The sequence below is a fragment of the Pinus tabuliformis genome, chromosome 2_1, assembly GCF_031772625.1.
Source record: "Pinus tabuliformis cultivar Carrire ecotype Pingquan chromosome 2_1, CPIR1, whole genome shotgun sequence".
Classification (NCBI taxonomy): domain Eukaryota; kingdom Viridiplantae; phylum Streptophyta; class Pinopsida; order Pinales; family Pinaceae; genus Pinus; species Pinus tabuliformis.
Window position 1 is genome coordinate 960,341,957 of NC_142299.1, and position 12,414 is coordinate 960,354,370.

Here is a 12,414-nt window from a genome sequence, read left to right on the forward strand (position 1 = left end):
ATTTCCAAAGTAGTTGTTGGAAGTTGATGCGTCACCTCTGGGTAGTCGTTGAAGGATCTCCTCAAAGCTATCCATCATCACGTTCCTTTGTCGCTCGAGGGCTTCTTTGAGCAAGACTTTGATATGATCTCCTACCCCCTCGTCTTTATTCTCATCTGCCATGGGAGGCCATCGGGATTTGCGAGGCTCGTCTTGCAAAGGTTCGACCAATTCAAGCCCTAACTCCTTATATCCTGACCTCGTTGGGGACATGCAAAGAAAAACAGAGAAAAAGTAGACCGCTCTGATACCGCTGATCCGGATTTAAATAGGAACACAACAAAATACAAAGATAACCATATACACAAAGATGCAGCAGAAATAATACTTCATTTCATTAATGTAAAATACTGAAATATGCTTACAAACAGAAATGGAAATAAACTAGTTAGGGCGATGGTAGCTTATCCCTGAGAGGAGATGTGGCGGCTACATGCCTTTGAACTATATTAAAATGAGGCTCAAAGGCCTATTTATTGTTGAGAAACAATGGAAAACCATTAACATCCCAAAACCTAACCCTAGAAAATGAAATACCAAATTGTGGGCCCCGTTTGGGTAAATTGGTACATCAGTTTCCCGGGGTCGTAACTTTGGCATACGATCTCTGTTTGACACGTACAATAGCTCATTAGAAATATCTATCCGAGGACTACAACTTTGGGAAGAGAAACATTGGTCCATTAAGCCATGTTGCTCCCAGATTTCCCAAAAAGTGTCGTTTAGGCCCTCAAAACTGCTCCAGAAGTTCAGGACCCAAAAAATTGCTAAAAATAGTAAATTGTGCTACAATTGTAGAAACAGAAAAACTAAAAGAGACAGATGTGGGGGTCTAAGTGGGATAGGTGGGTGGCCACCAACATCCACTTGGATCAGTCCTACAAAGTCGATTGCCCATTTTTCGAATGGTTGCAGCGTCATCTGTGGATTGAGTGGCATCAAATCCCTTTGTGATGGTTTCCCTATCCTTTGACATACGTCACAGGCTTGACAGTGTGCTTTTGGAATCCTGATGTAAGGTTGGCCACCATAGCCCAGCACGAAGAATATTTTGTGCCGTCACGCATCCACTATAGTGTCCTCCTACAACCCCTCCATGTGCTTCCATGAGGATTTGTCCTTGTTCAAATTCAGGTACATATCTTCACGATATCTTATCGTTTCCCATTTTATAGAGGTGCCCCACGATGACAGAAAAGTCTGCCACATGCACCACCAATTCCTTCTTCTGCTGAACTAAATATTCCTTTGGCGCAGTCTCCGTGGTTAAAAAATGAATTATATCATTAAAGTGGTCATTCGCGATGCACACCCCAAAGAGTTGTGCATTAGGTACTCCTTCTTCCAAATTTGTTGGTTCCTTGCCTGTCTCAATTCGTGATAAGTGATCTGGTCCTGCATTTAGGCATCTTGACTTTATGATGACCTCAAAGTCATATTCTTGAAATAGTAACAACCATCTGCATATGTACCCCCTCAACACAAGCTTGTTCACCAGGTATTTTAACGTGGAATGATCGGTATACATCTTGAAGTGCCCGCCTAGTAAATAGTGTCAGTATTTCTAGAGTGCGTATATCATTGCCAACCCTTCATGCTCAGTAGTAGAGTAGTTCTCTTTAGCTTTGGATAACCGTTGACTCACGAACGCGATCGGGTGATCCACGCCTTTCGTGCATTCCTGCGTAAGTACAGCTCCCAGTGCGATACACGACACATCAACGTATACATGAAATTCTACATCCCATTTTGGGAAGACGAGGATGGGAGAGGATGCCATTTTCTCCTTGAGAATATCCAAACTTTTCTCACAATCATCATTCCAACAATATGCAGCATCCTTTTTCAATAGCTTCTCCATTGGCACTATTATTTGTGCATAGCTCTTGATAAACTTCCTATAGTAATCAGTGTGTCCCAACGTAACGCGTAGTTGTTTGACACTTCATGGTGCTTCCAGATTGAGAATAATAGCAATCTTCGCAGGATCCACCATCAGAGCTTGTTTGTAGACTAGATGGTCGAGTAGGTTTCCAAAGGGGATGAGGAAGGTGCACTTTTTCAGATTCAGCGCAATCTCGTGTCATCGACAAGTATCCAACATCAAACGTAGGCTTGTTATATGGTGTTTAACTAACCCGAATACAGTCTAATCATCCAAATATACCTCCAAGAACTTGTGGATGTATTCCTTGAATGTGGCCACCAATACGCGTGAAAATATTGTTGGCACATTCTTCAGTCCAAAGGGCATGATGGTGTATTGAAAACAACCCCATTCAGTTGTGAAGGTTTCCTTGTTCCTATCTTCTAGCACGAACTTTATCTAATGGTACCCTGAGAAGCCATCTGTGAATGAGTAAGCTTCCTGACCACCAACATTCTCCAATACTTCATCTGTAAATGGTGTTGGGAATGGATCGTGAACATAGGTGTCGTTGAGCTTCCTGAGGTCCATGCATATTCTAATTTTGCCCTTCTTTTTTTCTCCTGTACTATCATAGGACTCACCTAGTTGGATTCTTCCACTGGTTCAATAATTCCGTCTACAAGCATTTTGTCTGGTTCTTCACAGACCTTTTCTTTATACTTCAGATTCAAATGGTAAGGTTGCTACTTAATGGGCTTTGCGTCCAGTTTCAGAGTGATCTTCATCATCCCTAAGTCACCAATGATCCCCCTTAAGTCCGTGATTTTGGTCGGGAACAAATCTTGATATTCGCAGAGTAACTTGGCGACCTTATCTACCGCAGCATCGTCCCAATAGTCCCCAAGCGTTGCATACTTCGGTTCTGCGTCTGTACCAATGTTTACCTTCTTTTTTTTTAGCATCGCAGTGATGCTGAGATCCTCAATTGATGGTCCTCTAACTTCGCGACTGCCTTTAGTTTCCGGAATACTAATATTTTGGGGGTCGTCATCATCCTCCTCTATTTGCACGTTATAACATTCTAGGGCACTTCTTAACTAGGTTGCCCATGCTATTTGAACGACTTGCCGTGGTTCCTGTGGTCTTCTGAAGATGGTGGCATTTATGGCTTGCAGCGTGTCATCAACAGTATCTGACCATTGGTCTTTCATTGTGAATGTTAACAAAAATCCCTCGCTCTATACTTCCCGTTCTCCCGTACTATGTCGAAGTTTTGTCTCCATATATCAATTCATGGGTATGACATCGAGGCTATGGTGGAATAAGTGTACCCATTCAGGCTGAGGTTCTTCCCCATAGGCCTTGGTCCATTTCGTGAAGTGTGTGCATGGGTCATCTCGTCCATCGTATTTATCTTCTATCTATAGTTGCGGTTTTCAAAATTGCAAGCGCATCATCCTTCTACATCCATGCCAGTTTTCAAAATTTCCTTGATGTGTTCCCCACCAATGCACAGGTGTCGCACCCAATGCCCACTTCAACGGATTGAATCGTTGTTGTTCTGGTACTGTGCTTTCAAACTTGTCTAGGAATTCATCCACCACTGTTAATCCATCATATATTGGTAGATCTCAGGCCTAGGTTGTTACGAGACGCAGTGATCTAATCATCATGTTGCAATTCAGCATTGTCACTTCGTTCTACCAATTGCGCCAACGTTCATCTTCCTTGTCTAAATCTGCAGTGGAGGAACTTACTCACTCCCACGAGATCCTTCCATCTGTAGTTGGATTCACCCAATCCTGATCCAACGCATTTATCTTGTAGATACAATCCAGCTCATCGTCACTTCCATCATCACGCACTAGTTCAGTGTAGCACGCTCCTTCGGTTGGGTCGAGTGAAACTACCATGCATAGGGACTTTTTCTTGAATATCATCTTCCTCTTCTTTAGGTTAATGACTCCATTCATATTAGTGGCCCAGTCTATTCCCAACAACGTAGGATAAGGATTGTTGTCATTGACAATCTCTATTACCTCAAATTCTGTCTGTGTGCTTGCGCCTTCCATATCAACTGTTACCCCTTGCAACCTCCCCATGGGAAAAATCTTCTGTTGGTTTTCCATTCATAATTGAATAGGGGACCACTGTAACGCGGGCTTGGCCATACGTTCCCATGTCTATTTTTGTAATACATTCATGTCTGAACTGAGGTCTAGGATTACCTGGTCCATTTCATATTTGCCAATCTGCGCTGTCAATCTCATTTCCCTCCCGATGTGCAATGCATGATTTCGCAGTTTCCGGACCATGAGTGGTTCCCTGACCCCGTGCACCTAGTGATCAACTCCTGTAGTCTCCTAACTACCTTATTGTCGTGTAGCAATTTCATGCATCTCTCTAAAAAGGTAGCAAACATAGAAGGATCCATCTTTGGCTCTGGTTGATCCTTACTACCTAAAGTAGAGGCCTCCGTGAAGCTCTTCTTAACTTCCATAAACGTCTCCTTTGTGTGTTCCAAGTTTAACTCAGGTTCCTTTGTAGGATCCATATGAACCCATGTATCCTCCTCGGGCTACTTCCCCTTATCCTCTCCTATGGTCGCACTACTTTTGAGCACCATATTCACATTTGGGTCTTCTTCGCATGGTTCAGACCTCATCATCTAGATATTTTGAGTCGGAGTAGGCTGAAGCACTCCTTTCTCGTGCATCTGTGCGATCAACATAGGACAATCTACTGCTTCTTGATCGAAATGAGCACAATATGAACAAGATATTCTCGTTGGATTAGTACAATCGTGGGCGTAGTGTCCTGGTCCTCCGCAATTGTAACATATTAACTATCTGCGGCCCCTTCCTAGCCCCATTCCTCCTTCTCCTTGACCTCGGCCTTGAAATCCAGCGCACGCCATCCCCACAGCTAGGTCAAGGCCTCGCGTTTCTATCTGCAGCGCACGCCATCCCTGTGGCTGGGTCATTAACTTGTAGCGGTGACACGTACGCCTGTTGTGGCCCACCAACCTACAAAAATTACAAAATAGTTGTTGCGGAGCCTGTGTATACTTCTGCAACAAATGAAAATTGTTTGTCGTGTGCTTTCCCCCTATTTGACAGATCACGCACCATAGTGTGGGTGTCGCGCTCAGCCCTGCCTATGCTTCTGGTCTCAATGGCATTGGCCCCCCTCCTACTAAGTAATTCACAAATACTGGACAATGATCCTTGTCATGGCCTTGGCCTTTACATTTTATGCACCACACTTCCTTGCACGCCTCCTGCCGTGGTGCACTATCTTGCTTCAAGCTCTACATTTCCAGGAAGAGATTCTATAGCTGCGCATAGATTTGTTGAACTCTTAGCCTCGAATCTTGTATTGGTGTTTCATGCATCCTCATCACCATTTCCAATGCTTTGACCTGGTTTGAAAGCTTTTGCTGCAACAATGCCATCCTCAGGTGGGGTGTCAAAGATGCCACAAACCACACGTAGTGTTGCACATTCGTTAGCATCATATTAGCCTCGCGGATCGTACTCTTCAACCACTAATCTAGATCCCATGGGGTCTCGCCTAGAAGCATCGTGATCTCCTTAAATCTGATGATTGACTGTGTCTCTGATTTCGGTCGGTGAAATTCTTTGTTCAACGCATTCTAGATCTCCGTTATTCCTGCATTTGGGTGATCATTCCAGTGCTTGATATACCATGTCAATGCGTGATCCTGCAGTGTGCTCACCAATGTAGCCTTCTTAATGTTGTCATCTGTAACCCCTTGTGCTTCCCACATTGCTCTTATCATGAACTAGAACTGATGTGGATCTTCATTCCCTACTCCTCTCAATACGGGTAGCTTAATCATGTTCACCATACTGAACTGTTGGTTTGGTGGAGATAGTGTGGGAAGACGAAGGTGAAGGAGGTGAAGCGAGTGGGGGCATAAGTGGTGATGGTAACAGCGGAATGCGTTGCCTTATCAAACTGACTGCACTCCTTAGAGAGACTCGAGTGAGCTCTTCCTCGCTCTCTTGCAAAGGTGAAATTAAGGGATTGTTTCCCAATTCCCCGCTACCTCTGTAGAACTTTCCACTCTGCGTCATTCCAAACATTAATGTATTCACATCACCCATTTTTCACATAACAACATCTTAATCCAGGTATTCAAAGATTTGATGTACTTACCTCGTGGTCCCTTAAGAAAACGTCTTTCTGCTTCACTGTAGCTCACAGTCATGTCTATCACAAATTCAGTGATAAATCCTCCTATTATCTGGTCGAGCTAATGGTCCACAGCTTGTGCAATATTATCTTCTGATGTCTCTAGTCTGCACACCAATTATGGAGTCCACAGTATCGGTTGATCGAGCTTGTACCTTCCCTGGTTGTCGGATAACCTCGTGATCCACTCATACAATCTAGACGAGAAGGACACGAAGAAGATCTTGTGGATTTCCATATATACATAGTGATCCAGCCACCTCTTCCTGGATATCTACGAAGTTCTGTTTTCCTATGTCACAAACTCGTGAAGCTTTCTGTCCAACCATTCTTTAATTTCTTCCTTTGTAGGGTTCCAATGGCATGACATCAGACATCCCTTAAGTAGATCCCAGTCCCAGCAATGGAACCATTTGTTGGCTTGTAGGGGCCTGACCCAGGTTCAGAAGTGATTTAGCCAAACAAATCCCGAAACTACTGGCCCTTTTGACAATAGCCCGCGGTGTGCGGACTGAGGTCTCACCTGAGGTAGTATGGGAGGGTGTTGGAACTAGGTTTCAGAACCCTAGGGATGTCTTGATGAGGTCTAGAAGTTTGTGAACCCAACCTGCACGCCTACGCTGCTCCGCGTAGCCGTCTGACCTTTGCAGCTTGTGCGACTACTTCCGCGCAACTCTATAAAGAGCGCGAAGAGGTGCTATCTAGATCCTTTATTCTTATGGTGCTATTATTCTAGATCTTAACTTAATTTCATATACCCAATATTCTTATTAACCATTCAACATTCATTACAAGTGCGCGCAATCATAAAACTGTAAAGAGATGCATAAAGACAACATAAACATAAACATAGATTTATGAGCAGATGCACAGTATTTCTGAATCAACTTATATTTTATTAATCCTTTGTTCCAGTACAATCCAAACTCTACCCTGCACACTCAGCTGCAGGGGTCCGCGCACACAGTTGCAAACTCTACCAGGCCTCTGCACACATAGCTACAGAGCCTCTTCCTACTACTACGACCCAAGACTCGGACTTACAGACTCAGAGTGAATTCCTCATTCAAAACCCATATTACTTCTCCAAGCTTAAAAAAAACTACATTTTACACTTAGAGCTTCGCTCTATTTATACAATCCCATGGTTCGCAAACCATGGGTAGGCCAACACATTCTATACTAAATTACATTATTTTAGGGTAGACAACCCTAGACTGTCACACTCCACGCCTGCATTTTGTGGGGTCTTTACATTACATTGACCAAAACTCGCGCTTTAAGCCCCAAAAACCCGCTATGGGGGGATCCGATGCCCAACATGAGTCTTGGAGAGTCTTATTAGTAGTACTCTTGAACAAATTCAAGGACATGTTTCCCTACAATGATATATTAATTATAATAACAACTTCTTTGATAGTGAGGAATTAATATAGATAGCATCGAGGTGGATTGACAATATGGTTGGAAGCTAGGTTTTTCACTCTCTACCCAATTTCATATCCCCATTGATACTCTTTCCCATTGTGATAAACCTAAAAGGGTAGATGCCCCTCAAATAGAAGTCCACGCTAGTGTGCCTTCAGACACCTCATCCCTTGCTAAGTCACAAGTTATTGGCATACATGGCTTGTGGGTTGTTGAATATACTCTTAGGCTATAGTGTAACCAATTGCTTTAATCTCAATCCTAGCCTCAGTCAGTATAACGAGTTACAAATTCCCATGGTTTAAAAAAATGAATTAATATATGGAAATATATAACAATAAAAATAAAATGAGAAGGAGAATATCCATATAATACTACCATCCAAATGATAAATGGCCCATTATAAAGCCTTCACATCATTTTCTTTGCAAGATATTCCTACAACTATCCAACAAAATTAAATGCATGCAAAAATTAAGCCTCACATATGATAGAATGATACCTCCAATCTTATGTTAATATTGAAAAATTCAAATAAAATGTAGCCCAAGGGGAGACCTCCTTCATCCAAAAGTTATCCACCATTATAATGGTGAGGGAGATCACCTTATAAAGTGAATCTCTTCTCTTATACAACAAAATGTTATCTTTTAACTAACTCCATGAGAAGTCAAACAAATATTATAGTAATGGAGTAATTATATCCCTCCCAAATTTGTGGTGGAACACATTACAACATGTGGAAACTAGCCCTTTCTGAAAATTAGCTCCCATCCAAAAATAGTAGTAATATGCCCCAAATAATGCTCTTTAAGGGGACATCACCAAAAATAGGCATCAAACCAAGTGAAATGCATGTTTCCACATAGAATGCACCCTCTAAAACTATGCATGCATGCAATCACTATACATCTGTGAATTCCAAGGTTATTAACACCATAGATTTTTTTTATTAGGAAAATTGATAGACTTCTCACCTGTCACTGAGGAGACATGGGAACAAGTCAATGGAATTACAATTATAATCTTGAGCCTAGCTCAAATGCCCACAAGCCTCGCTAGACAAGATAAACAAGTTTTGAACCTAGTTGGCCCCCTCTATTGGTTGGAAAATGCCTTCTAGTGTAAGACATCCACCATTTTCTTTGTCTCGAAGGGCTAACTACATGGATAAATGTGCAACATGCCAAGTAAATAGAGCATTCCATGAGAAGATAAATACTCAAAATCCTAAAATAGAAAGTGGTTTATCTCCCTAACAAAAATCCAAGGAGATGAGGGTTAATTGGGGTTTTTACCATGCAAAAACTCCATGAGATTGTGTGTGTGTGTGTGTCCAAGAATAGTAAGAAATGTCTCCATGAGTGTGTCCTCCTAGAATATATAAAAACAATAAGAAGTGACCCTCCACAAGTTCACTCTACAAGAATAATCTCCAAAAAATAGGAAGAAGACTAAGTACAAGAGCATGTTAAGTCACATGTGTGGCCCTACTCATGTGCCACAAGTATTCCAATAGCAACCTCCATAACCACCTCAAATTAAATAATAATAATAATAATATAACTTTAATGTCACATCCAAACCAAAAACCAAATTAGTGTATGATACCCACTTATTTGTCGAACAAAGGACTCCCCTCTACATAGGGATTTGATTGCCAATATCTATGAAGGTGCAGTCTCAAGGTGGAGGATAGAGTGGTTAAAAGAATAATTTTCTCTATCATCCATTTGGGTTCAATTCCAAAGGACATGTTTGGTATATTGTGATAATGCTAAAAGAGTAGGTACCCCCACCCGCATGACATCTCGACTCTTGCTAAGTCATAGGTTATTGGCATATATGGCTTACACATTGTTGGATATACTCTTGGTGATATAGTGGCAGGTGGAAGATTTGATTTTGGGCCTCTCCCATATTACTCCAAGGTGTTATTGAATCACCATAGTTAAATTATAAAAATTAAAATACATGAAGGTGTATATAATCTACCCACTACAAATTACAACAAGGAGCATATTTTGAGACTCGTGCCCAAAATTTATCTCGGCCCAACGATATATTTGGTTAACAAGTAAATATGGGTTCAAGCATATGTAACCCTTGTTGAAGTGCACAATATGGTAACTAATAAAATCATCTAGATCTATGGATCTAATGCGAGAGAAAAAGGTATATGGGTCTCTAAGGCTCTAGATTAAAGATTGTTGAAGTAGACATCTAGATCTGTAGTTTCTAGATTTTACCATTTGGTTTTAGGATTTGTGTGAAGGGGAAAGGAGATTTTAGGCTTTTATATTTATTAAGAAAATTTGAAATTACAAAGGAGATTGACAATTAAATCTAGAATGTTATTGTGGACGTAAAAACACAAAGAATTCATCCATGAAGAGGAGAGATAATAGATCTCTCTAAGGAGAAAGTATTCAAAGCACCGACCTAGGAATAAAATTACCTTTGTAGGAATTAATTTAGGGAGTGTTAGGGAAACACAAGGGAGAACTAGTCAAAATAATGCATGAAAATGAACAATTATGAATTTGTGATAGGAAATGCGAGTGACTTCCATGTCTTCTAAGGGACTGTGAAGGTATGCTAGGTAGTGTTAAGGCATGCTAGAGGCCAAGGAAACATGCCAATATATGTTAGGTGCTAGGGTGTGTCAATGCATGCCAGGGAGTGTTATGGAGTGCTGGGGAAAAACAAGGAAGTATTAGTTTCAAATTCATGGAAATGAATGAATAAGAGTGTGTGACAGGGAGTGTTAGTGAGTTGTAGGTGTGCTAAGGAGGGAGTGACAAGGTATTATAGGTAGTGACAAGGAATGTTATAGTACTAGGGAGACATGCCAAGATGTGTCAAGTGCCAAGGTCTGCCAATGCATGCGAGGGAGTGTTATGGAGTACCATGGAAAAACAAGGGAGAACTAGTTCAAAATGCATGGAAATGAATGGATAAGAGTGTGTGATAGGGACTGTCAATGAGTTCTAAGTGTGCTAAGGAGGGAGTGACAAGGTTATATGCTAGGCAATTCCAAGGCATGCTAGAGTGCCAAGGCATGTCAGGGAGTTGTAAGGTGTGCTAAAGCATGCCAAGGAATTAAGGGGATGCTAACACGTGCCACATAGTGCATGGGATTGTTAGACGTGCTAGGTGTTATGATATGTCAAGATGTAAGCTATGTTTATTAGTTGTTTTATGGTCATGATTGGAAGTGGGCCTTGACTTGGTAACTTGTTAAGTGGCACGAGTTCAAATTCGACATGAGTATCCTAAGATGAGTTATAGGAAGTTATTAGGTGAACAAGGAATAGTGTAGTTGTACTAACCATAACTTGGTGAAGTTGTTGTAGTTGAGGCAAGACTTGGTTGGGTTCCCAAGTCCCAAAAAACATAAGGGTATCTTTGAGGACATAATAGATAATGAGTGCCAGGGCATGTTAAGGAATGAAAAGGTGTGTTGACACATGCCAAGTAGTTCCAATGCATGCTGAGGGGTGTTAGAGAGTTTTAGGGAATCACAAGGGAGAACTGGGTCAAAATGCATCGAAATGAATGAACAAGAGTGTGTGCTAATGATTGTCAACAAATTCTAGGTGTCTGAAGGATGAAGTATGTTATGAGAAGTTTAAAATAGGACTTGCAGGAGGCAAGACTATGGTTGTGATAAGGGGTTGGACAAAGAAATTTCAGACAAAGGCAGACTTTGGGTTGGGCACAACATTGTTTTTCCAATGACTCAGTTGGGTTCCCAAGCCACAACAAAAGTAAGGCTATCTATGAGGGCATGACAACGATGGACTGCCAAGGTGTGCCAAGGAATTCTAGGAAGTACTACGACATGCTAGGTAGTTCCAAGGCATGTTAGGAATTACACTATGTGATAGGTTCTAGGGTGTGGCTCCAACACATTTTAGGGTGTGTTAGGCCAATGTGCTAGGTAAACATAAGGGAGCACTAGTTTCAAATGTATGGAACTGAATGAATATGAGTGTGTGATAGGGAGTGTCAATGAGTTCCAAGTGTGCTAAGGATGGAGTGACAAGGTATGCTAGGAAGTGGAAAGGTATGCTAGGCATTGCCAAGGCATGCTAGAGTGCTAGGAAAACATGCCAAGATGTCCCAATGTGTGCTAAGGAGTGTTAGTGAGTGGTAGGGAAGCATAAGGGAGCACTAGGTCAAAATGCATGGAAATGAATGAATAATAGTCTGTGTGAGGGAGTGTCAATGAGTTCCAGGTGTTTTAAGGAGGGAGTGACATGGTATGAAATGCTAAGGCATTCTAGAGTGTCAGGGTAGCATGCATCCGATATGTGTCAGGTGCCAGGGTGTACCAATGTGCGGTAGGAAGTGTTAGGGAGTATCAGGGAAACATAAGGGATCACTAGGTCAAATTAGTGAATGGAAATGAATTATGAGAGTTTGTGACAAGAAGTGTCAATGAATTCTAGGTGTACTAAGGAAGGACTCACAATGTATGCAAGGAAGTGCTAAGGAATGTGAGACGCTAAGGAAACAAGCCAATATGTGCCAGGTTCCATGATGTGCCAATGTATGCCAGGTAGTTTACAAAGTGCCAAGGAAACATAAGGGAGAACTAGTTTCAAATGTATATAAATGAATGAATAAGAGTGTATGACAGGGAGTGTCAACAAGTTCTAGGTATGTTAATGAGGGAGTGACAAGGTATGCTAGGTAGTTACAATGAATTCTAGAGTGTCAGGGTGGTATGCCAAGATGTGTTAGGTGCTAGGGTGTGTTAATGTGTGCTAGGGAGTGTTAGGGAGTGCCATGGAAACACACATGATAACTAGTTAAAAGTGCATGGACATGAACAGATAAGAATGTGTGATAGG